This window comes from Pinus tabuliformis, chromosome 5_1 (genome assembly GCF_031772625.1).
Source record: "Pinus tabuliformis cultivar Carrire ecotype Pingquan chromosome 5_1, CPIR1, whole genome shotgun sequence".
In the NCBI taxonomy this organism is placed as follows: domain Eukaryota; kingdom Viridiplantae; phylum Streptophyta; class Pinopsida; order Pinales; family Pinaceae; genus Pinus; species Pinus tabuliformis.
The window spans coordinates 51,650,764-51,673,544 of record NC_142305.1 but is presented as its reverse complement, the minus strand read 5'-3'; the positions used below and the strand labels follow the sequence as shown (position 1 = coordinate 51,673,544).

Sequence of the window (22,781 nt, the reverse complement as noted above, 5' to 3'; positions counted from 1 at the left end):
GGATTTTGCGCACAGCTTCTGCATGGCATTTTGAATGTGATCTGAGATCTGTATGAAAAATCATTTCTGCACGATTTCATCTAATCCTTTACCCAATCCTGTTGGCCGTCCAGAGCTGTCAAGATGGGCCTTGTTTCCGTCATCGCATTCATCCCCGGATGCTCTAAGAACTCTCGACACAGACTCAGCTCTCTGCTGAAGTGTGGAAATATCAAACTCCATAGGTTCGCTGACAACAATATTTACCTGTTCAAACCCACTGTGTACAATAGGAAGAACAATTGGTGTAACAGAAGCACACACAATAAGGCTTGCAGTTTGCTTTATATTTTCTTCCTCTGGATTTTGTGTGACCCTTTCACGGAGTTCTTTAATAATAGGATGCCTTGAATTAATCTCGAGTACCTTCTTCCCATGCATGTAACTTTGTCTGTTAGCATCTGATAGAGTTTGCGACTGCATAATTCTCTCCATGTTTTCACTCCAACCATATTTTGAAGTGACCACAACTCCAGGGGTGTTGTCCAGTTTGTTACTTATTTTCACTGAATCTACATTTTCGCTGGAAAGAACATCCTTCCACCAGTTAGTTAACTCTTTGAAAGAATCTTTAATTTCCTTGTCCTTTGAATCTTTCCCAATCTTAAGGCCTTCTTTAGAAACATTCTAAAATTTCTTGTCCTCGTAATCCATCAAATACTTCATTAAGTACTCATCGACTGGGTCTCTGAAGAAGATAACCTCGTAGTTTTATTTCTTCAGTTTCTCAAGGAATGGGGACTTCTCCAATTGCTCCTTGCTAGATCCAGTGATGTAATATATGTCTTTCTGGTCTGGTTTCATTCTTGATATGTATTGGTCCAACGATGCCAGTTTATCGCCAGACTTTGTGTTTTCAAATCTCAGAAGTTTTGCAAGGCGGTTCCTGTTTGATGCATCCTCAATTATTCCAAGCTTTATTGACTTGCCAAACTCATTCCAGAACTTGACATACTTTCCTTTCTTTTCAGTATCTGGTTCTGATTCTGACTCGGCATCTGTCTTTCTCTTTGCATCTGATTCATCAGGGTCCTCTTCTGCAATTCGACGAATCAAATCTAAAGCTTTGCGAATTAGCTTCTTCTTTATTGTCTTTAAACTGTTGTGCTGTTGAAGCATTTCTCGTGATACATTCAGTGGAAAGTGTCTGAATCTACAATACCCATAAGGAAGCCTAGGTACTTGGGAAGGAATTCTTCAAATTCATCGGAAACGAAAACACGCCTGACATACAACTTGATATTGGCCTCGACATTGTAGTAACTTTCATAAAGGTCGTGGGGTGCCTTTGGCGGAATAAATAGAATGGAGATCTTGTCCTCGTGCTGATCAAAAGTTGCAATACCTTCGTTGGACTTGATTGTCCACAATTTCAACAAGCCATCTGCACCATAAGAAACAAACTGTGTCCCACGAGTGAGGAAGGAAGCTCGCGGTACGCTTGCAGTATGACCTTCAAATGTCTTCAAGCAAGAGCCATCCGATAATACCCATATTTTGATTGTCTGGTCACCGGATGTTTTCATCACACATTAATCTACCGGTGAAAATTTCACACACCAAACTCCTCTTTTGTGGCCTCTTAGCACTAGTACTGGTACCAAATCTAGTAATCTCCATATACGAACTGTTCGATCCTGAGAACCAGTACAGATAAGACTATCATTTGGAGCAACAACCACAGAATTGATGTCCTTATCATGAGCTGCTACCGTAGCGTGTGATGAGAGCTTGATTGACTTACTAATACCACCCAAATATGGTATGCTAGCAAAACTCCATACTTTGATTGTGCGATCACTGCTCACACTTACAAAGAAGTTCTTAGCTTTCTTTGAGAATGCAACAGCTCCTACAGCACCCATATGCCGTGCTGCCACACATATGTAGGATTTGCTCTCTGTATCCCAAATTCTTACACATTTGAAGAGAAATGTATAAGTCTACAAGTTCGGATGCTCTTCCAATAGGCCTGAGTAAACTTTTTCTGCTCATGTCTAGGATTCTTTAGCCTCAAACCACATTTCGTTGATCAATAAGACGCAGGGCATTCCCAGCGCTAACACAATCATTTGATTCAATAGCTGTGACAATGAAGTTTGTTTGGGATTTCCAGTGAGACCTCTCCAAATAGCTTTGCCTCTGATTGCTAATGATATTCTGAATTGTGCTTGTGCAGGGATAGGAGTTTTGAAGTCGGTGCCATCTGAAGAGCTGGAGAATAAATTACATAGTCTAAAACAACACATTTAATGATTTCTTCTTCAAAACAGGGTTTTGAAGAAGAATCAATCTCACACTGACATGAAACGGAGTCTAACACACTCGACCATAGATTGAGATGAACCAAATCTCTCTTTAAGCCAATCACTCTTGTGCCATATTCCAAGCATGAATGTGGGATCTCATGGGATAAACCAATGCATAAACAACCAATGGAATCCATAGGTTAAATCACCTCCACCCTCACACTACCATGATATTACCTAAATTGATCCTGAGTTCACAAATCCAAACCAAGATTGGATGCCTTAAAATTACTTTGCCATCCCTTGAGGGATTTTCCTATCTCCTCCCAACTATTGAGGGCTTATCGGAGAAAACCATCTCCACTCCCCAACCCTTGGGATTTTCCTGAGACCACCTCACCTGGATCCAAAAACCTTCTGGAAATCTAAAGCTCAACCAATAATGAATCCCATCACACCATGGCTATCTAGAAATGGCAAGGCAAGGATGAAACCATTGTCAAATTAGGAAAAACCCATGCCAATGACAAAAAATTAACCGAATACACACATGCATATACCATGCATGCCAAAAGTAGCTAGGAAATCATACATGCAACTTGTTACCTACAAGTATTCTCACTGAATCTACTTGATCCAACCTTTCCTTACTTGATCCTTGCTTTCCTTTTCTTTCCTTATCCTTCCTTTGCTTGCTTGTTTTCTTTCTACTCTTGGTGCTCTTCTCCTCTCTGAAGCCAATTCCAAAACTAAACTGACAAAAGGATAACCAAAGTTGTGAACTGATCCTCAGAAGCCTTTTTATAATTGAGGCCTCTAATTTCTTCATTTTCATCTATTTTTCCTTCAATTTCCCTCTCTTGCAAACCTGTGACCTTTCATCTCCATTTTCTCCTATTTTCCTTTATTTTAATAAATAAATGAAAATAATGCCTTTTTTCCTTTTCAATGCCTTTGCAAATTCCTTTTCCTTTTCCTTAGCCATAAATAAACAACAAGTGATGCCCACTAGGATATTTTTCCCAACATTAAGCTTGGAATATGTTTCCATGACCTTGGTATTATTTTTCCTTTATTAACTTCATTACATGAACTTTTAACCCGGGGTTGTTATAGGTATTACCATGGTACAAGTGTGCTTGGTATTGTTATTACTATGGTATTTGTACATGGTATTTTAGCTTGCATGGTATTTACACTTAGTTTTGGTATTACCCTAGTATCTTCCCATGATATTTGTTCAAGGTTGATGTGTCTGGATTCCTAGATGTATATGGGTGTACCTTGTTGAGTTTAATTTGTTTGGTTCAAGGAGTGTGATGAGCGCCAGTATTGTAGCAAGGACGCTGCAACTCCTAGGCTACCAACTTTACTTATCAACCTGGGGTTCATACAAACTTGGAGGTGACAGTGATATATGCACAAGTAAAATTGAGGGTCCTACCTGTTGTCACTATTCATCCAGCGAGAGACCCTAGGGGCTCCAAGCTAGACTTCTATAGAGTCATAAGAAGCTTGATTCTTTGATGGAAGAAGAGAAAATCTACTCTAAGAGAGCTATTCTACTACAACAATGAAGACAACAACATGTAATGCTAAATCACACCATATCCTAATTAACCATTTAAACAACTATGCTAAGCAAAATTACTAAATCAACACTAACCTAATGCGGCTATTTAAGCTATAGAAGTAAAGAGCATCAAACCATACTAATGTGTAAGCAAGAAAACTTAAACTAAATATGTTTTCACTTTTTTTGGTTTTTTGGCAAAATCAAGCATGCAAATTATTTGTTCTTGTGGATGTGATAGGTGGATGGAAGGTGATTGAGGATGGCTAAAAGGCTTATGGAGTGGTTGGATGGTGTGGAAGGGTCCTAGGAGGCTTTTTGTGACTTCCTAGAGGTTCCCCATCAATTCGGCCTCAAAACAGGCCGTTTCAGGAAAACTATAGGATGTACTAGAAAACTACAGGATGATCTTGTAGGAATTACAAGAAACCTACAGGGTACAACCGAGAGCTAATTGTGAGGTGTTGGAGGTGTTGGGAAGCTTGGAAAAGATGTGTGATGAGTGGGATGGGGTGTTAGAAGGTCCAGGAACACTCAGGAGTCAATATCCAAGAGAAGAGTTGGCTAGATTCACTCAATGTATCTAGGGGAATTTCAATGAAAATGGACAAAAAAACTAGTGAGGGTGATGGTGGAACAAGAGATGGGTAAGGTGGATGAGGTGGAAGGTGGATGCTAGTGATGAAGTTTGGGTCTCCTCTTGAAGTACCTGTTGTGCTTAAAACATGTGTGTCTCCCAAGAAATATGCAACAAGATACATCTTCATAAACTAGAAAAGCATGAACCAATTGCCTATATTATGCATGAAGAAAGTGTTGGAGGAAATGAAAGAATGAGTGAGATATTATTGCAAAAATAGAGTAATGGAAAGAGATGACAATGAAATGAACCAAATACTGAATCAAGACAACAAACTCCAAAGCTCATGCAATAACTAGAAATCTGTGTTTTTGGGGTTGCTGAAGGGTCTCTTCGTTAAGTCATGGCCCCAGAGGGAGGAAGTGAGGTCGAGACACCTGCTGACGACCTTATGGTGATCCTTTTTCTCCTTGCTAATATTATAATTGAAAGAAGGCACAAATGGAAGCAAACTAACATACAACTAATCTAATCTACAATGTTGTAATGGAAATGCAGCTACTTAAGCAAATGAACAATTAAACTAGGAATCTATGCTAGGATACATGTACAATAAAGAGGAACTTTGACTGCTAGGGTTGGGCCCTAACCCAAGAGCTTTAGCCCTTCGAGTTAACTTAGTGCTGGCTCAAAACAAAACTCATTCTTATTATCAAAACAATGGATTACATAAAAAAATGTCACAAGTCTTGCAGCTTGAAAATAAAATAGAGTTTTACAATCAAAAATCCGAATCCTACTTAGGTCCTAGGTCTCTATACTTATACATCTAAAGTCTCCAACAACTTCCTTAAAATTAGGGAGGCTCAACTCCAAAACTCAAGATAAACTGGTGCTTTGTCTTCACTTGCTCGGTTGCCTTCTAGTCCTCATGATTTGGCTGTTTGCACTTCGAGCTGATGGAGGAATATTCGAATGGAGGGGTAGTAAATGAGGAGGATTTTCCTCCTATAATTCCTCTCCCTTGTCCCATTCGAGTTTTGACCAAGGTTGTTTCCAAAATTCCTTGCTTTTAACCTTTAATCCTGCATTAAATGCACATTAGACCACAAAGAAAAATATCCAACTCTAAATCATCTCATAAACAAAATATAATCAAAAGTACGCAATAAGTTGTGAGAATAGTTGGTTTGACTAAGCTAGGAGGTGAATTAAGGCCCATATAATTACCCAATGATGAGGCTCATCATCACCCCCCTACTGAAAGTGTTGCTCATCCTCTGAGCAACTTAGTCAATGTCCATGTCCTTCATGGCTCTGGTAGCCTCTCTGACATCCCATGCCTTTGCTGTGGTCTCTTATTCTTGTTCATAGAATCCTTCTTTTGTTTGTACTTCTTCCCACTGCCTCTTTTCTTCTTCTTATTTTCTTCCTTCTAGCATCCCTAGGAGTGGTGGTGGACTGAGTTTTAGGCCTATCCAATTGACCTTCAACCTTTGTATTGATTTCTTATACATAGGTGTCCTATTGAGTGCCTCTCTCAAACTTTGAGGGGAGTGATATTCTCTGATCTTCAAGCTGTGTGGCAGTGTGTTCCATATCCTTAGGAAAGCATGTATACTATCATCTCGTAGCAGCCTAAACATATCCTCAAAATGTGAAATTGCTTGCTCTTGGGTAGCAAGATATCTAGGTGCCAACTGAGGATCATTTGTAATCAAATTATGGATGCTAATTAGGGCCATGGGATTTGATTATTCAACTTTGATAAAAAGAGGTTCATTTTGCTCTCTGGCTAATATTCTTTTCATCTCTGTAGCTCTTGATTCCTTATGGTTCATCCATGATGGCAAAGCCATTAATTGTAGATCTCCTAGCTTGGCATTAGGATCCAAAACATTCATGTCTGTGAGGGCCATGTTGTGCAAATAAAACTCAGCCATTTTGGCCCTATCCTCTAGTGTACTTTGATCACAAAGATCAATAAACTGCCTGTAGTCCTGAAATTGCATGGTGCCCCTTTGTGCTAGTGTTTTAATCTGAAACTGTAGCCATGTTTCTTTGATGTAAAAAGCTTAGGATTTAGCTATCATCCTATACTGGATGGCATCCAAGGAGAGGTTGGCCATACATGATAGTTGGTTCTCCCTTTATTGCAGCTGTCCCCTCAGCCATGCATTTTCCCTCTCAAGTTGATCTCTAATTATTGATTCTCTGTCCCTTAAGCCACTTAGATATTTGCCCATTTCTTTGAGCTTCTCTTCCATGTGCCTAATGTCTTCCACCCCTTTTGACTTGGTGATTTGCATCTATCGGTGGGTTCTGGTCCTCTCCTTCTCAAGTTCGAAAAACAATGGGATGGAAAATTTTTGAGGTATTACCCTGCCTCCTTCAATAAAATGGTAGTAGGAGTCCAGGTTAGGTTGGGGGCTTGGTTCCTTTGTCTCTGGGTCTTCTTCTTTTGTTTCTTGCTGCTCCCCTACCTTTCTTTCCAATTTCTATGCTTCCTGTAGTTTCAGCAGAGTATCTTGTAGGACTATTTTTGCTTCCTGTAGGTTTTACTGTGGATCCTGTAGGATGGCCTTACCCTTTGAGGAAGTTGATTTGGTACTAGGCCTCCTTACATAGGTGATTGGTGACTTAGGGGAAGGCATTTTGTCTCTTGGTGTAGGGGAATCTTCAATCTCAATAGGAATTTTTGTTGATATTTGTGGCTTCCCTTGTTTGATTCTTGTGCTCTTTCTTGTTCTGAAATATAGTGGGGTTTGCCTCCTTCTTTTTCCTTTTTGCTTGACTAGGGTGCTGAGAGCAGTGAGGGTAGCTACTACCTCCCTCTCAGTGGCCTTTGGAGACACCCTAGGTGACTCCTCCTTGTGTTCTTCCCTTTCTGTTTCAATGCCTTCTTCCTCTCTGTTTTTCCTGTCTTCTTCCTCTTGTGGCTCTTCCTCATCTCCATCAGTTTCTTCCTTAGTTTCCTCCTCTGTTACATCATCATACTCCTTCTCTTCTCCCTCTTATTCTTTTGCTTCATCATGTTCCTTTGTGTTAGCTTCTTCTTCATCCATCTCATCCTTATCTAGCTCTGTATCTTCTTCTTCCTGTTTTGCCTCCTCCTCACTTACAGAAGGACTAACATCATAAGTGAGGGTTTTGATGTCTTCCTCTGTTGGCAAGTCTCTAAAGACTGACCATCTTATAGGGATTCTGAGGTTTTGGAGGGCATCCTCAATGAGGATCCTAATCAACCCATGATGAGCCAATTTTTGGGAATTCATTCCTTTACTTTGTTGCTGGAGTCTATGAGTGATTGCATCAAGAAATAGGGTATGCTGAGTCTTTGGTGAACTGGTGTTTCTACCCCAAATATTAATTCTTCAAGGATACTAAAATGGTAGCCATAAAAAACACTATATCTTCCCTCACATGACATATATTTGATGAGCTTGTAGCCTACCTCACTCCATGGGTATGGTAGAATGTCCCTCCTTACTCCATTTTTGTCCTTAGTAGGTTCTTCTCCTTCTAAAAGAATTTCCTTTTTGCCACCTGATTGTCTCCTTTGTCTTCTTTTCTCCATGGAATTCCTATGGGAAGTGTGGTGACCCTACCGATGAGCTATGGGGTGAGATCTCTAGTGAGGCCTCCAACTAAAACAATGGCATGGATTCTGCTATGTGGAGTGAGGGAATGAGCAAATTCTTGAGCCACCTCATCATCATACCCTGTGAATTTTTTGAAAAACCCCATCTAGTTGTGTCTTGTAAAGATTTCAAGCACCTGGGGGTGTTGTTGTATCCTCACAGTGTTTGTGGGTTCTCTCTTATTAAACTCTCCTGTCATCTTTCTTGTGAAGCTTGAGGAGAAAATGAGAGGGTTGATACAATTTTTTTAAATGCAGGAGGAAAATAGAGTTGACTGTATATGTAATTCACCTCTCACAGTTACTAAATTCACTAGATTTTATATTATTTCTAGTTCATTTTCTTGTAAATGGGGATGGAATGATAGAGCCTAACTCTTTAGAATGGTGGCATTGGACAATTCCCGTGATATGCCCTCTTGAAGTCTTCTCTACCTATCTTGTAGACTGCCTCTGTGTATCTTCTAGATTGATCCTGTAGACTATATCCTGTAGGATTCCCTGTGCATGCTCCTGTAGGAATTCCTATGTAGAACGATGGATCCTTGCTTCTGGTGGGTGGTCAGAGTTATGAGAGCGACTTGAGTGAGGGAGTTTCGAGGAGGTGGAATGCATGAATGCATGAAAACAATGTTTTATTTCCCTTTATGGTGTTTCGGGGTGAGGTGGTGTGCTGGCAGCAGAGGTATGTTTCCATTTTTGGACCGTTGGTCCCCACTACCACCTCATCATTTCCCACTCCTCGTAATCAGCTCCCACCTCGTAGATCCATAGTTAACCACTTCTTGTCATACTCCTCCTCTATCTTTGAGTTGATTGCAGCCACATGTGAGAGGACACCGGTTTTGCATGTGCTGACTGAATGAAGGTGGCCAAGTTAACTGGCCACCTTTTCACTTATAAACCAACTATCTCGTAACCCTTACAACTTTTGATTAGATGATGCATATGAGTGAGTGAGAGGGATACTTATCTGTGGTTTCGATGCCATGTTGCAGTTGTCGAAGATCAGAGGTGATGTGTTTTTTATTTGCTTCATGTCATTCTTCTTCCTCCTCTGGTTGTCTGTTAATGGTTTCTTGACTTTTGCAGGTTTCTGTAGCTGAAGATTTGATGTTGTTGCTACTATGGAGCTCCTGGATCATCCTAGTGAAGACTTTTAGCTGTTGATTGGCATTCTGTGGGATAGGTTGCTACAGGAATTCCTACACGATGTCCTATCACTGCTTCTCCCTCAGAATTCTTTAATCATGTTGTTCGCTGGGGCTGTGAGGATGGTGAAATGAATGGAAAGAGGGAGTAGGAGTGTGTGTAGAGCAAAGGACACTCAGGTAATGCTCTTACTCCCCTCTGTTTTTCTTTTATTCTTTCTTTTCTCCTATGACGGGCAGAAACTGATCTCTTTTTGTTTTGAATGGTGAGTGCAGGGATGATGATGGTGGATGAGGAGAGGTGTTAGACCATGCCTAGGATGCATTTTATGGACCTAACAAACCTACCATGTGACCTCGGATTGATTCTTGTAGGTTTTTGGGGCCACTATAATTCCTACAGGATCATCCTGTATGTTTTCAGGGGATCCTGTAGGAATACAGGGGATCCTATAGAAAACACAGTCTTCGCATAAATCGAAGCAATGGAGTGGAAAAACGATATAAATGATGTAGGGATGCATGGTAAGGAGTGGAGGAGATGAATATGTATGAGGCAGGGTTCCATTTGGATTCTCTTTTTTCTCCTCGACTATCTTTCTTACCCTCTTGCAAATAAGAATTATATATTTTTCTCTCTTTTTTTTTTTGAAAAACACCTAGGCTGCCTCAGAGAGGTTTTCACCCTAGCTACTTGCCCTAGGCGCCTCAAGGAAGGTTTTCACCCAGGGATTTTCTTATTCTTCTTTCTATTTTTCTCATCATTGGGCTGCCTCACGATGATTTATTTATTTATTATTTTTCTTTATTTTCTTTATTTATTTATTTATTTTTTTCAGTGACTTGATGAGGGAGGAGCTAAAACTTGCTCCACCATCATCACTGTTTTATTGATATTGTCAATGAACTCTTGTTTTGATAAAGGTCTCTTGTACATTTTCAATCGGTGCCCATTAACAAGCAACAAAATGGCTTCTTCATCTATAGTTTTGATTTGCACTGAACCATTATCATGGCATCTTTCCGCAACATAAGGTCCGAGCCATCTTGTCCTTAGCTTGCCCTTGAAGTATTTATACCTAGAATCAGATAACAATGCCCAATTGCCCTCTTGAAATTGCTTCTCCTTAATATGTTTATCATGCCATATCTTCCTCTGAAGCTGAACTATCTCTGTATGTAGGAGGGCCTGCATTCTGAATTCATCCAAGCCATTCAATTGGAACAATCTCTCTTTCTGCGCATGACTGAGATCCAAATGTAGTTGGGATGCCATCCTCAATGTGTTATATTCAAACTCAATGGACAACAAGGCCTTTTTCCCATAGACCAGATCATAAGTTGTAAATCCAGTGGTGATCTTCCATTTGGTATTATTGGCCCAGGTGGCCTCAACTAGTCTCTCTACCCAATCCTTCCTGCTGCTGCTCACGACCTTGGTTAAGATGCCCTCCAGTGCCTTGTTGGTCACCTCCACTTGCCCATTAGCTTGTGGACGATAGGGAGTGGAGGTCCTATGCTTGATTTTGTGATGGCTGAGCAGTTCTTCAATCATGTTGGAGGTAAAATGGTTGCCTTGGTCTGTGACTAGCTCTATAGGGTACCCAAATTTGTAGAATACATTTTCCCTTAGGAACTCAACCACCTTCTCTTCTGTTGCTACCTTAATTGCCTTGGTTTCAACCTACTTAGTCAAATAATCAGTGCACACAATAATTTACTGATTTTGCTTTGAAGGAGGGTTGATAGGCCCAATGAAGTCCATGCTCCACTTGTCAAATGGATAGAAAGTCACTTGAGGCTGTAGGGGCATTTCATCTCTTGGAGTAGGCTTTGCCATCCTCTGGCATCAATCACACTGACTAGTGTACTTTTTCACATCCTGATGAAGAGTGGGCCAATAATATCCTACTTGTAACACTTTGAATGTTGTCCTCCTTGCTGCAAAGTGACCTCCACAAGGCCCATCATGATAGGTCAGAAGGATGTCAAAAAATTCCTCTTCCCTTACACACCTTCTCAAGATTTGATCTGGGCCAAGTTTGAAAAGATTGCCCCCAATCCAAGTGAATGGGGTGCTTTTTCTGACTATCTTTCTCTTTTCTTTGGAGGGCAAGTTTGGTGGGAACTGTGCTGATACCAAATAGTTTTCTATATCAGCAAACCACGGAGGGAGAACTGAAATAGCAAACAAGTGCTCGCCTGGTAACTGTTCATCCACCATTCCTTCTTCACCTGCAGGCAGATTCACCCTAGATAAAAAGTCTATGACTACATTTTCCTTACCAGGTTTATCAACAATGGTTAGATCAAACTGCTATAATAAAAGAAAACATCTTATAATTGAGCATTCACATCTAGTTTGTTCGTTAAATATTTGATTGCAGCATGGTCAGTATGCACAAATGTTTGATAGCCTGTAATGTAATGCCTAAATTTGTTTAATGTATGCACAATAACCAGGAGTTCCTTTTCGGTCACACTATAATTTAGCTCAGCCTTTGACAAGTTCTTACTAATAAAATAGATGGAATAGGGCAGTTTCTCCTCTACCTGTCCTAGGGTTGCTCCTATGGCTTTGTGTGAGGGATCATCATGAATATGAAAGGGGAAGGCCTAGTTTGGGCCTCGAAGAATTGGTGCAGTGGTTAACTTACCATTTAGAATGTCTAAGGCATCTTGACAACTTTTTGACCAGATAAACTCAGAATATTTGGCCAACAACCCAAATAAAGGAGAGGCAAACTTGCTGAAGTCCTTTATGAACCTTCGGTAGTATCTAGCTAACCCCAAGAAACTCCTTACATATCTCTGCTTTTGCAGAGGTGGGACCTTTTGGATGATTGCTATTTTGTTCAGGTTCACCTGCAATCCTTGTTGAGATATTGAATGACCTAGCATAGTCCCTTCAGTCATTAAGAATTTGTATTTTTCAGGACTGAGAGACAGGTTCATTTCAATGCATTTGTGTAGTACTTTTCCCAGGTTAGCTAGGGCTTCTTGAAAATCACAGCCATAAGGTGTAAAATCATCCATATAAATTTCCACTGCATCATGTACTAATTCGGCGAAAATACTCAAGACTGCTCTCTGGAAAGTGGCAGGAGCATTACATAGGCCAGAAGGAAGGGCCCTATAGGCAAAAGTACCCCAAAGATAGGTGAATGTGGTCTTATCCTGCTCTGCTAGGCAGATTTGGATTTGGTTGTATCCACTGAATCCATTTAGGAAAGAATAAAAATTTCTTCCCTGCTAGGCCATCTAGCACTTGGTCAATGAAGGGTAGGGGAAAATGATCCTTCTTTGTGGCTTTGTTCAACTCCCTGTAATCGACACAAATCCTCCACTTACCATTTTTCTTGGGAACTAACACTAAAGGGGAGACCCATTCACTGTCGGAGATAGGGTAAATGAATCCTGCATCTAGTAGTTTTTGCAGTTCTTCTTTGACTATATCTTTAAGAGCTGGATTCATCCTCCTTTGTGGTTGTCAGACTCACTTGCAACCTGTTAGTGCTCAAATCTGCCTCAGGCTAAAGAAGGCAAAACTCGAGGCAACATCAAACCACGCTCAGCCTCGTAGCTAGCCCTACGAGGACAGGAGAGGGCTCTCTCCGGGTCTATCTCGACAAAAGGTTTTCAAAGGGGCTGAGATGACCGATATGAATACTGATTTTAGGCTAGTAAATTGATGAAGATATTTTGATTTAAGATTTTTAGGGTTTTGTTGGAAAACAGGGAAAGGCAATTTTGGGTGCGGGGATGTGACACAGTTTTTGTAGAGGTCTTTTTGGGGCAAGGTAGGCAATCGTCCTGATGTCTTTAAAGGAATTGAATGGATAGATATGACTGGTGAGGAGCTAAGGAGAGCGAGAAAATTTCAGGAGTTCTCCTTAAACAGATGAAAACATAGATATTAAACAAACTTAAAGGCAGAGCATACAAGATTATGAATTCTACCTCAACACTTCATTTGTTTAATTTGCAGAAGAGAATAGTAGGAAAATGATACACATAACAAACTTAAAAGTACATGAGAGAAACACACCATCAATACAAATAACCACAGGAATCCCAAATAGTGCTGCAAAACCCTGGTATTTCCTTTGCCAAAATTGCAGAGATACAATGTGTAATACAGTCTAAGCTTATCCCTCAAGAGTCCAACCTCTCAACCCTGAAAATGATTTAGAAAATACATAATATAGACCATGCCAAACCATTCCCTAGCCTCTAGGGGTCCAGCTCATCATCCTAGGAGCTGTTTCAACCAATTCTAAACAAAGCACTACAATCTAGGCAGTCAAAACAACTTGCCTCTATAAGCTAGGAAACCAATTCATTCATTAAATTTTTGCTATTTTATGAATGAATCATCTAGAATAAGTAAATAAGTGTCAAGTCAACATAAAGTTCCATTAATTACATCAAGGAGGGTGAAAAATCCCATCACAAGTCAAAACTGGTCAAGACTGGCCGAATTCCTGAGCTGGAAGGTGAAAACTGTACAAAAATCCTGATGCGTAGCGCGCCTGAGCCCTACGCGTAGTGCGCCTTTCCACCTGATTTTGGGGCACTTCCCGGCATCCAAATTGAGCTCAGGTTGGCTTGTTGGAAAGCCCTAGATGTCTACTTTCCAACCCAAGTGGAATTTTCCAATTTGATGTCCATTTGCCCCTCCAAAAGTGCATTCTCCCAAGGCTGCTACCTGTGTGTCCAAAAAGGGGCAGTGAGGTCATTTTTTGCATGTTTTTTGACCTTTTGGGGACCCAAACCTTGATGAAATGTCTTGGCAGTGGCTGAGCAGATGTATTTCATCATGAAAAATCCAAAAATGCAAACCTTTCATGAATTGGACCTCCCAATCTTCAGGGTAGCGCGCGGCGCGCTACGCGTTGAGCCCAAAAACCTGTTTTTTACATAAAAATTTCAAAATTGACAAAATTTTCCCCAAATTTCTTGAAATTTGGGCTGGGGGTCCCCAATCAAGTACTATGCTCAGCCAAAGAGGCTTTGGCAAAAATCCAAAGACGATCAAGCTCCTTTTGCCGTTTTTGCTTCTTGACCATTTTCCTCAATTTTGCGTTAAGACTCCTAATTCGCGCCTTGCAAACCAGGTTCTGGACCTTGTAATGCATAATCATGTGTTTCAATAATGCATGATCTCTATCGGCCCTTTTCAGTCATTCCTCCAAGTAGATGTTGACCCTCTTGAGATTAGCCTCTCGATCCTCATTTATCTGTTGCTCTAGAGAGGTGAACTCAATTTGCCTATGTTGGGCAGCTTGGCGATTCTCACGGATGTTCTGTAGCTCTATGATCGCGTGTTGGTCCTCAAGCTGCTTATTCTGCTGCTCTAGATACCTGATATTTGATTTTGCCATCTCCAGCTGGATTTGCAAGGCTTGAATGTACGTTTCTTGCTCTTTGATAATCCTGATATATTGGGCCTCCTCTGATTCTGAAGTTGTCTCATCATCATGAATGATAACAAATCCCGATGGCTCACCTGAAAACCTCTCCTCATGCTTGGGCTTCTTGTCTTTATCCTGTACCTGTGGTGAAGAAGAAAGCGAGACCCTTTCCACATGATGTGGAGATAATACTCTCTTTGCTGCTGCGAACAAAGGTCTAGTGCCTCTCTGATATGTAATGAAAATAGGCCTGGTCTCATGATGCTCAAAACACTGCATAGCAAGAGGACAAGCATGCAATTCTCTAAGGTTGATTGGTTCTTCCCTGACATGTTTGCCACTTTTCCGAGGCCTCCGGGATTCTTGTTCTCTCAAGGGAGAATCACTTTCGGTCTCTGCCTCATATTTAGATGAGTGACCAGATGACATGACTGCTGATATACAAACTACCTTGAATGAAACTGTGGTGTGCAATTGAATGTGAACTGCTTTTTTGCTCTAACAATGCTGTGACCAAGGGGACACAAATATATAAGGGAAATGTTAGGAAAGGGGAAACATTAGGGAAATAGGGGCAATGAGAATAAAACAAGGAATTTAGGGAAGGGAAAGGGCATAGAAATTTTGATATTTTAGGGTTTGGGGTGAAGTAGGGAATATTATGGTTGTAATAGAAGGGAGGGGTTAGAATTTTGTAGGGGGATAGTGTAGGGTTTTATGAAGAATTTTTGAGGAAAATGTTGGTGAATATGGGAGGGGTAGGAAACACAAAAGTGGGAAAACCTTGGCAGCATGTAATTTTGAAACCCTAGCAAACTAGGCCTTTGAATCCACACAACAACTTTAGGGTTTTTACATTTAATTTTCATGGCACATCTATCATAATTTTTTCTCATTAATCTTGCAAAATCAAGAACCAGCCATGGAAATGAAGCCTACCTGTGGTTTGATTGAGTTAGGAGAGGAGTTGAATACTTGCTGGCGAATTTCTGGGCAGAATTCCCAACGCGTAGCGCGCCTCACCCAATGCGTAGTGCGCCCCTGGTGCGTAGCGCACGAGTAAATTTACACTGAGAAAAGTGTGCTGATGCGTAGCACGCCCCTGGTGAGTAGCGCGCCCACCCTGATGCGTAGCGCGCACCCAGCTACATAGTGCATTTTGCAGGAGGCGTTTGGAGGCCTTCCCGGTGTCGAAATCGGGCTCAGGATAGCTCGTTGGAAAGGTATTTGAGTCTAATTTCTAAAAAAACTAGAATTTTTCAATTTGGAGTTCATTTTCTCTGTCAAAAATCAAATCTCCCAAGACTAGTCAAAATGTGCCAAATGAGGCTGCCTCAAGGCAGAGTGCTGTTGCAGTTAACTTTTGAATGCCTTCCTCAACTCCAAATTGAGCCCATGATAGCTCATTGGAAAGATATTTGTGTTTAGTTATCATTTAAATCATCAAGAAAGTCATTTGGCCAACCAAGCTAGGAGAAAACTTTATTTTCCCAAGATCACTTCAGAGGTGCATTCGATTCTCCCGAGGCAACAGTATTTTTGAAATTTCTCTAAAACCATGACACCTGTGTAAAAAGTGAAGGAGGTTTTTCTTCTTTGGCATGTTGTGGACAAAAATCTCTCTCATTTTTCCAAAATTCATATTTTATTGCTCTGAAACATCATTTGAGTGAAACTTATCCCGATGTGTGGAACAAGGGATTTTGTCGAAATGAAGCGAAATGAAGGGGATAAGAAGCTTCTAAATTCTTGGGGAAATTTTTGGAAGTAGGGAGGGATGTTAGGAAGTAGGGGAAATTGGAATTGTGGAGATCGAGTGAGGGGAAGGGGTCCAAAAGGGAAAAACACAGGCCCAACCTAGAAAATTGCCAGGTTGTAGCAAGAAACTAGGGTTTGTGCAAAAATGAGGAATTTGGGGAATCTCAGTGATGGGAAGCATTTGATAAGGTACTTTAATGATAGGGGAAGGTGTATGAACATCTGGATACCAGTTTTTCTAATGATTTGACCATCCAAGAGAAATTGCCTTCAAAACCCTAGGAGAGGCAAATGAACCTTGCCTAGGCGCAACTGAAGCATGAACAAGGTGTAAAATGACCCAATGGAACCTGTCATGATGAGGACAACCCTATGAATGATGATAGACTCAGCTGAATGATGACATGGACCGACATTTGGACAACTTTAGAAGGAGTGAAAGGAAACCCTAGACCTAATGCCTAGTGACCAAATTTTGCTTGAAGACTCTTTGAAATGACAAAATTTGACCTTGACACTCTGAGATCACTTTGTAAGAGCATATTTGATCACTGGAGGAAGGTTGGAAAGACTGACACTAACATTGGCTCTAATGGGGATGGTAGCTCCTTGGAGGTGCCAAGAACGACAGATCTTTGGGAGAGCAGACCAGCGCCTTATCCATTGGGCAATCGAGTCAAAAACTCAAACTAAAATGCATGACTGAAAATTGATGACTCGGATGACACAAATTGACTCTCACTCAACTAAAAACTGACTCAATACTTAAACACAATCGACAAAATGGAAATGATGCTCAGGTTGGAGCTTATTCATCAAAACCTACTCTAACACTTTCATTCATCACCTGATCAAGTGAAATGAAACAACCAATGCAACCAAGTAAGTATCCCGTCTGCTGGTTGAATTCTCCACAAGTTCTCGCTTATGAATAACAAGAGAGAACTACTGAAAGGAAACTCCCATGACAACTTGGAAACAGATCCGTAGAATGATATGAATTCTCTATCCACCTCCAAAAACACTGCATAAGGATCTTGAAATTCAAGCACACTGGAACTTAGCTCATCCAATGGATTACTTCTCTTTTCCTCATACCATGAATGCAAACTTTGATCTGAGCCTTGTGACGAGACCTCTGCTGAAAATGACAAAGAAACCGACTGACGGATCAAATTCATATCAGCACATGTTTCAAGCTCACATGTAGTCAATGGAGAAAGACTTTGACTGCAAACCTCATCCAAAACATCAGCTACTGGATCATGAAAAACTTGAAAAGACTACTGTAATGTATCCATTGAAAATGTATGACATCCTTCTAGTTGTTCATCTTTTTCTTGATAGATTTTACGAAGATTCTGCCTTATAAAGTGAAATGCTTTGAAACAAAAGGGTATAGAATCTTCCTGCATCATCAAATCTTGTATTTCGTCTTCCACAACTTCATCTGTAATCTGCCCTTCAATTTCATTTGGTGGCTACAAATCTGATGCTACAAGCTGCTCAAGAATTTTGTTGTCTGTCTCATCCTCAACATTAACACTGAGAGATTGCTGATTTGTTATAGGCTGTTCATTTGAAGATTTACTATGCAATCTACCCTTCAAAAACTGAAATGATTCAAAATAGAATGGTATGGAGTCACCTTGAATCATTAAATCATGTGTGTCCACTTCCAAGTCTTCGGCTGCAACTTGACAATCAATGGCTTTCGGGGATTGCAAATCTAAATATGAGAAGTCTTGAACAAAATTTTCATTGCTCTCAAGATGCTTCAAATCAAGACTTGTTGACATTTGATTTCTGATTGCATGGTAGTTATCTCTGATGAACTGAAACGAATCAAAACAAAAAGGCAAAGATCCTTCACTTACTTCAAACTTTGATGCACTTTCCTCATCATTGTCATAGCTCATATGCATTGGTTGATCATTGTACTCGAGCTGCTGTAAGTGAACTTCTTCCTCCCACAAACCAGCTGCTGATTCGTCTGCAAGATTAGCTTCTTTTTGGAGAACATAATCATCATCATACTGATCAAACTGAGGCAATTCATCATCAAACATACACTTCATATCAACAGCTCTCTCTTCTTCACAATGATCTATAAAACAATCACTATGACAACTGGGATCAGAAACAAAATGTTTTGGATCAACAACTTGTTCTTCTTCAATCAGCGAGCCATGAGCTTGAACATCATAATCATTCCTTGCGTTGATCTTGTCCATCATCTTTTCCACTGCACTTACCAAAATGTCAAGCTTTACCTCTAGAGATGTCGATTTTTTCGGATCTATGTTTTTCATTTCTTCTTCCTTCAACCTTGCCCTTCGGATCAGCAGATGAGCCTCTACATTTACTGCACCGTTTTGCATCTCGTGAAGTGTTGCAATATCCCTTTCTCTCAGCTGAAACTCCATCTCCGGATCAAAGGCACCCGGATAGTGCAAGAGAGCTGATCTAGGAGTAGGCCTTATATCAACTGGCATCGAATAATAAACTTGGTTAAATCTGGCTGAAAACTGTTGTACTGTCTCCCCTGGCAATCTTTTCAGCTGGTTATACTCTTCTATAATCAAGAAAAGGTTTTTCCCGATCATCCACTTGTCGAGAAAAACTTTGACGAACTGCTGGAAATCTGAGATGCTTGCATCAGGCAGGGCTTTGAACCAACTCTTCAATTTGGCTTGCAAAGAAAGAGCAAAAAGCCTTATACTAACATCTTCACTATCAACTTCAAAAAGGTCTAGAAAAGACTCAAAATTCTGCACATGTTGCTCAGCATTGACATTCTTACATTCACCATCAAACCTCGGCAAGTATAGATCATAATTTTTGGGGAAAGCATGAAGAACAGAAGGTAAAACAAGAGGTTTATACCGATTTGGAATTTTACAAGGTGTAGGGGTATGTACAGCAAGTATAGAATCGGTCTTGGTCTTTTGAGGCTCATCAATTTGAATATGGTCATCACAAAATTCAGAAAAAGGATCCTGATCAAGCTCAAAGGCATGCAAATCTTTGGTATTCACAATCTTCAAAGGGAAAGAATCAACTGCAGGCCGAGGATCTCTTCTCAAATACAATATACTTTGCAAAGCCTTCTTGACATTCTTGGGAAAAGAGAAGAAATAATTTATGACAAAGAACAAAATGTCTTGGATGAAATTCCAACTTGAATACCTGATCTGTCCATATTGTCCCTTCATGTTTTTGCTGGTCAGGATCATCCTCCAGTGGAGTCTTTGGATCTGATCTCAAAACTAATTTAGAGTCGCCAGGTGAATGATTTCAGCCTTTCATGTGTCTGATCGTTGTCCACCATCAACCATCAGATCTGAACTTGATACATGTACTGGGGTAATTAACAAGTCAAATGTCACGTTTACAAGCTAGACCGGAGATTGACTGAAGCAGCGTTTATCTACTTTTGCTAATGCAAAGCAAAAGCGTTTCGAAGGCTACCTGGCATAACTTCAGGCTCCGTCTGTAGCTTATAAAACAAATGACATCAACAAGCAAACCATTTCTCCCCAATATGGTCGCCACTATGTTAGCGCTCAAATCTGCCTCAGGCTGAAGAAGGCAAAACTCGAGGCAACATCAAACCACGCTCAGCCTCGTAGCTAGCCCTACGAGGACAGGAGAGGGCTCTCTCCGGGTCTATCTCGGCAAAAGGTTTTCAAAGGGGCTGAGATGACTGATATGAATACTGATTTTAGGCTAGTAAATTGATAAATATATTTTGATTTAAGATTTTTAGGGTTTTGTTGGAAAACAGGGAAAGGCAATTTTGGGTGCGGGGATGTGACACAGTTTTTGCAGAGGTCTTTTTGGGGCAAGGTAGGCAATCATCCTGATGTCTTTAAAGGAATTGAATGGATAGATATGACTGGTGAGGAGCTAAGGAGAGCGAGAAACTTTTAGGAGTTCTCCTTAAACAGATGAAAACATAGATATTAAACAAACTTAAAGGCAGAGCATACAAGATTATGAATTCTACCTCAACACTTCATTTGTTTAATTTGCAGAAGAGAATAGTAGGAAAATGATACACATAACAAAATTACAAGTACATGAGAGAAACACACCATCAACACAAATAACCACAGGAATCCCAAATAGTGCTGCAAAACCTTGGTCTTTCCTTTGCCAAAATTGCAGAGATACAATGTGTAATACAGTCTAAGCTTATCCCTCAAGAGTCCAACCTCTCCAACCCTGAAAATGATTTAGAAAATACATAATATAGACCATGCCAACCCATTCCCTAGCCTCTAGGGGTCGAGCTCATCATCCTAGGAGCTGTTTCAACCAATTCTAAACAAAGCACTACAATCTAGGCAGTCAAAACAACTTGCCTCTATAAGCTAGGAAACCAATTCATTCATTAAATTTTTGCTATTTTATGAATGAATCATATAGAATAAGTAAATAAGTGTCAAGTCAACATAAAGTTCCATTAATTACATCAAGGAGGGTGAAAAATCCCATCACAAGTCAAAACTGGTCAAGACTGACCGAATTCCTGAGCTGGAAGGTGAAAACTGTACAAAAATCCTGATGCGTAGCGCGCCTGAGCCCTACGTGTAGTGCACCTTTCCACCTGCTTTTGGGGCACTTCCCGACATCCAAATTGATCTCAGGTTGGCTTGTTGGAAAGCCCTAGATGTATACGTTCCAACCCAAGTGGAATTTTCCAATTTGATGTCCATTTGCCCCTCCAAAAGTGAATTCTCCCAAGGCTGCTACCTGTGTGTCCAAAAAGGGGCAGTGAGGTCATTTTTTGCATGTTTTTTGACCTTTTGGGGACCCAAACCTTGATGAAATGTCTTGGAAATGGCTAAGCAGATGTATTTCATCATGAAAAATCCAAAAATGCAAACCTTTCGTGAATTGGACCTCCCAATCTTCAGGGTAGCGCGCGGCGCGCTATGCGTTGAGCCCAAAAACCTGTTTTTTACATAAAAATTTCAAAATTGACAAAATTTTCCCTGGGGGTCCCCAATCAAGTACTATGCTCAGCCAAAGAGGCTTTGGCCAAAATCCAAAGACGATCAAGCTCCTTTTGCCGTTTTTGCTTCTTGACCATTTTCCTCAATTTTGCCTTAAGACTCCTAATTCGTGCCTTGCAAACCAGGTTCCGGACCTTGTAATGCATAATCATGTGTTTCAATAATGCATGATCTCTATCGGCCCTTTTCAGCCGTTCCTCCAAGTAGATGTTGACCCTCTCGAGATTAGCCTCTCGATCCTCATTTACCTGTTGCTCTAGAGAGGTGAACTCAATTTGCCTATGTTGGGCAGCTTGGCGATTCTCACAGATGTTCTGTAGCTCTATGATCGCGAGCTGGTCCTCAAGCTGCTTATTCCACTGCTCTAGATACCTGATATTTGACTTTGCCATCTCCAGCTGGATTTGCAAGGCTTGAATGTCTGTTTCTTGCTCTTTGATAATCCTGATATATTGGGCCTCCTCTGATTCTGAAGTTGTCTCATCATCATGAATGATAACAAATCCCGATGGCTCACCTGAAAACCTCTCCTCATGCTTGGGCTTCTTGCCCTTATCCTGTACCTGTGGTGAAGAAGAAAGCGAGACCCTTTCCACATGATGTGGAGATAATACTCGCTTTGTTGCTGCGAACAAAGGTCTAGTGCCTCTCTGATATGTAATGAAAATAGGCCTGGTCTCATGATGTTCAAAACACTGCATAGCAAGAGGACAAGCATGCAATTCTCTAAGGTTGATTGGTTCTTCCCTGACATGTTTGCCACTTTTCTGAGGCCTCCGGGATTCCTGTTCTCTCAAGGGAGAATCACTTTCGGTCTCTGCCTCATATTCAGATGAGTGACCAGATGACATGACTGCTGATATACAAACTACCTTGAATGAAACTGTGGTGTGCAATTGAATGTGAACTGCTTTTTTGCTCTGACAATGCTGTGACCAAGGGGACACAAATATATAAGGGAAATGTTAGGAAAGGGGAAACATTAGGGAAATAGGGGCAATGAGAATAAAACAAGGAATTTAGGGAAGGGAAGGGCATAGAAATTTTGATATTTTAGGGTTTGGGGTGAAGTAGGGAATATTATGGTTGTAATATAAGGGAGGGGTTAGAATTTTGTAGGGGGATAGTGTAGGGTTTTATGAAGAATTTTTGAGGAAAATGTTGGTGAATATGGGAGGGGTAGGAAACACAAAAGTGGGAAAACCTTGGCAGCATGTAATTTTGAAACCCTAGCAAACTAGGCCTTTGAATCCACACAGAAACTTTAGGGTTTTTACATTTATTTTTCATGGCACATCTATCATAATTTTTTCTCACTAATCTTGCAAAACCAAGAACCAGCCATGGAAATGAAGC

General features: G+C 40.6%; 1 pseudogene; it reads right to left on the bottom strand.

Moving 5' to 3' along the window:
* Positions 1-60: 60 nt before the first annotated feature.
* LOC149163411 (endoplasmin homolog) lies at positions 61-22,276 on the bottom strand (annotated as a pseudogene).
* Positions 22,277-22,781: the final 505 nt, after the last annotated feature.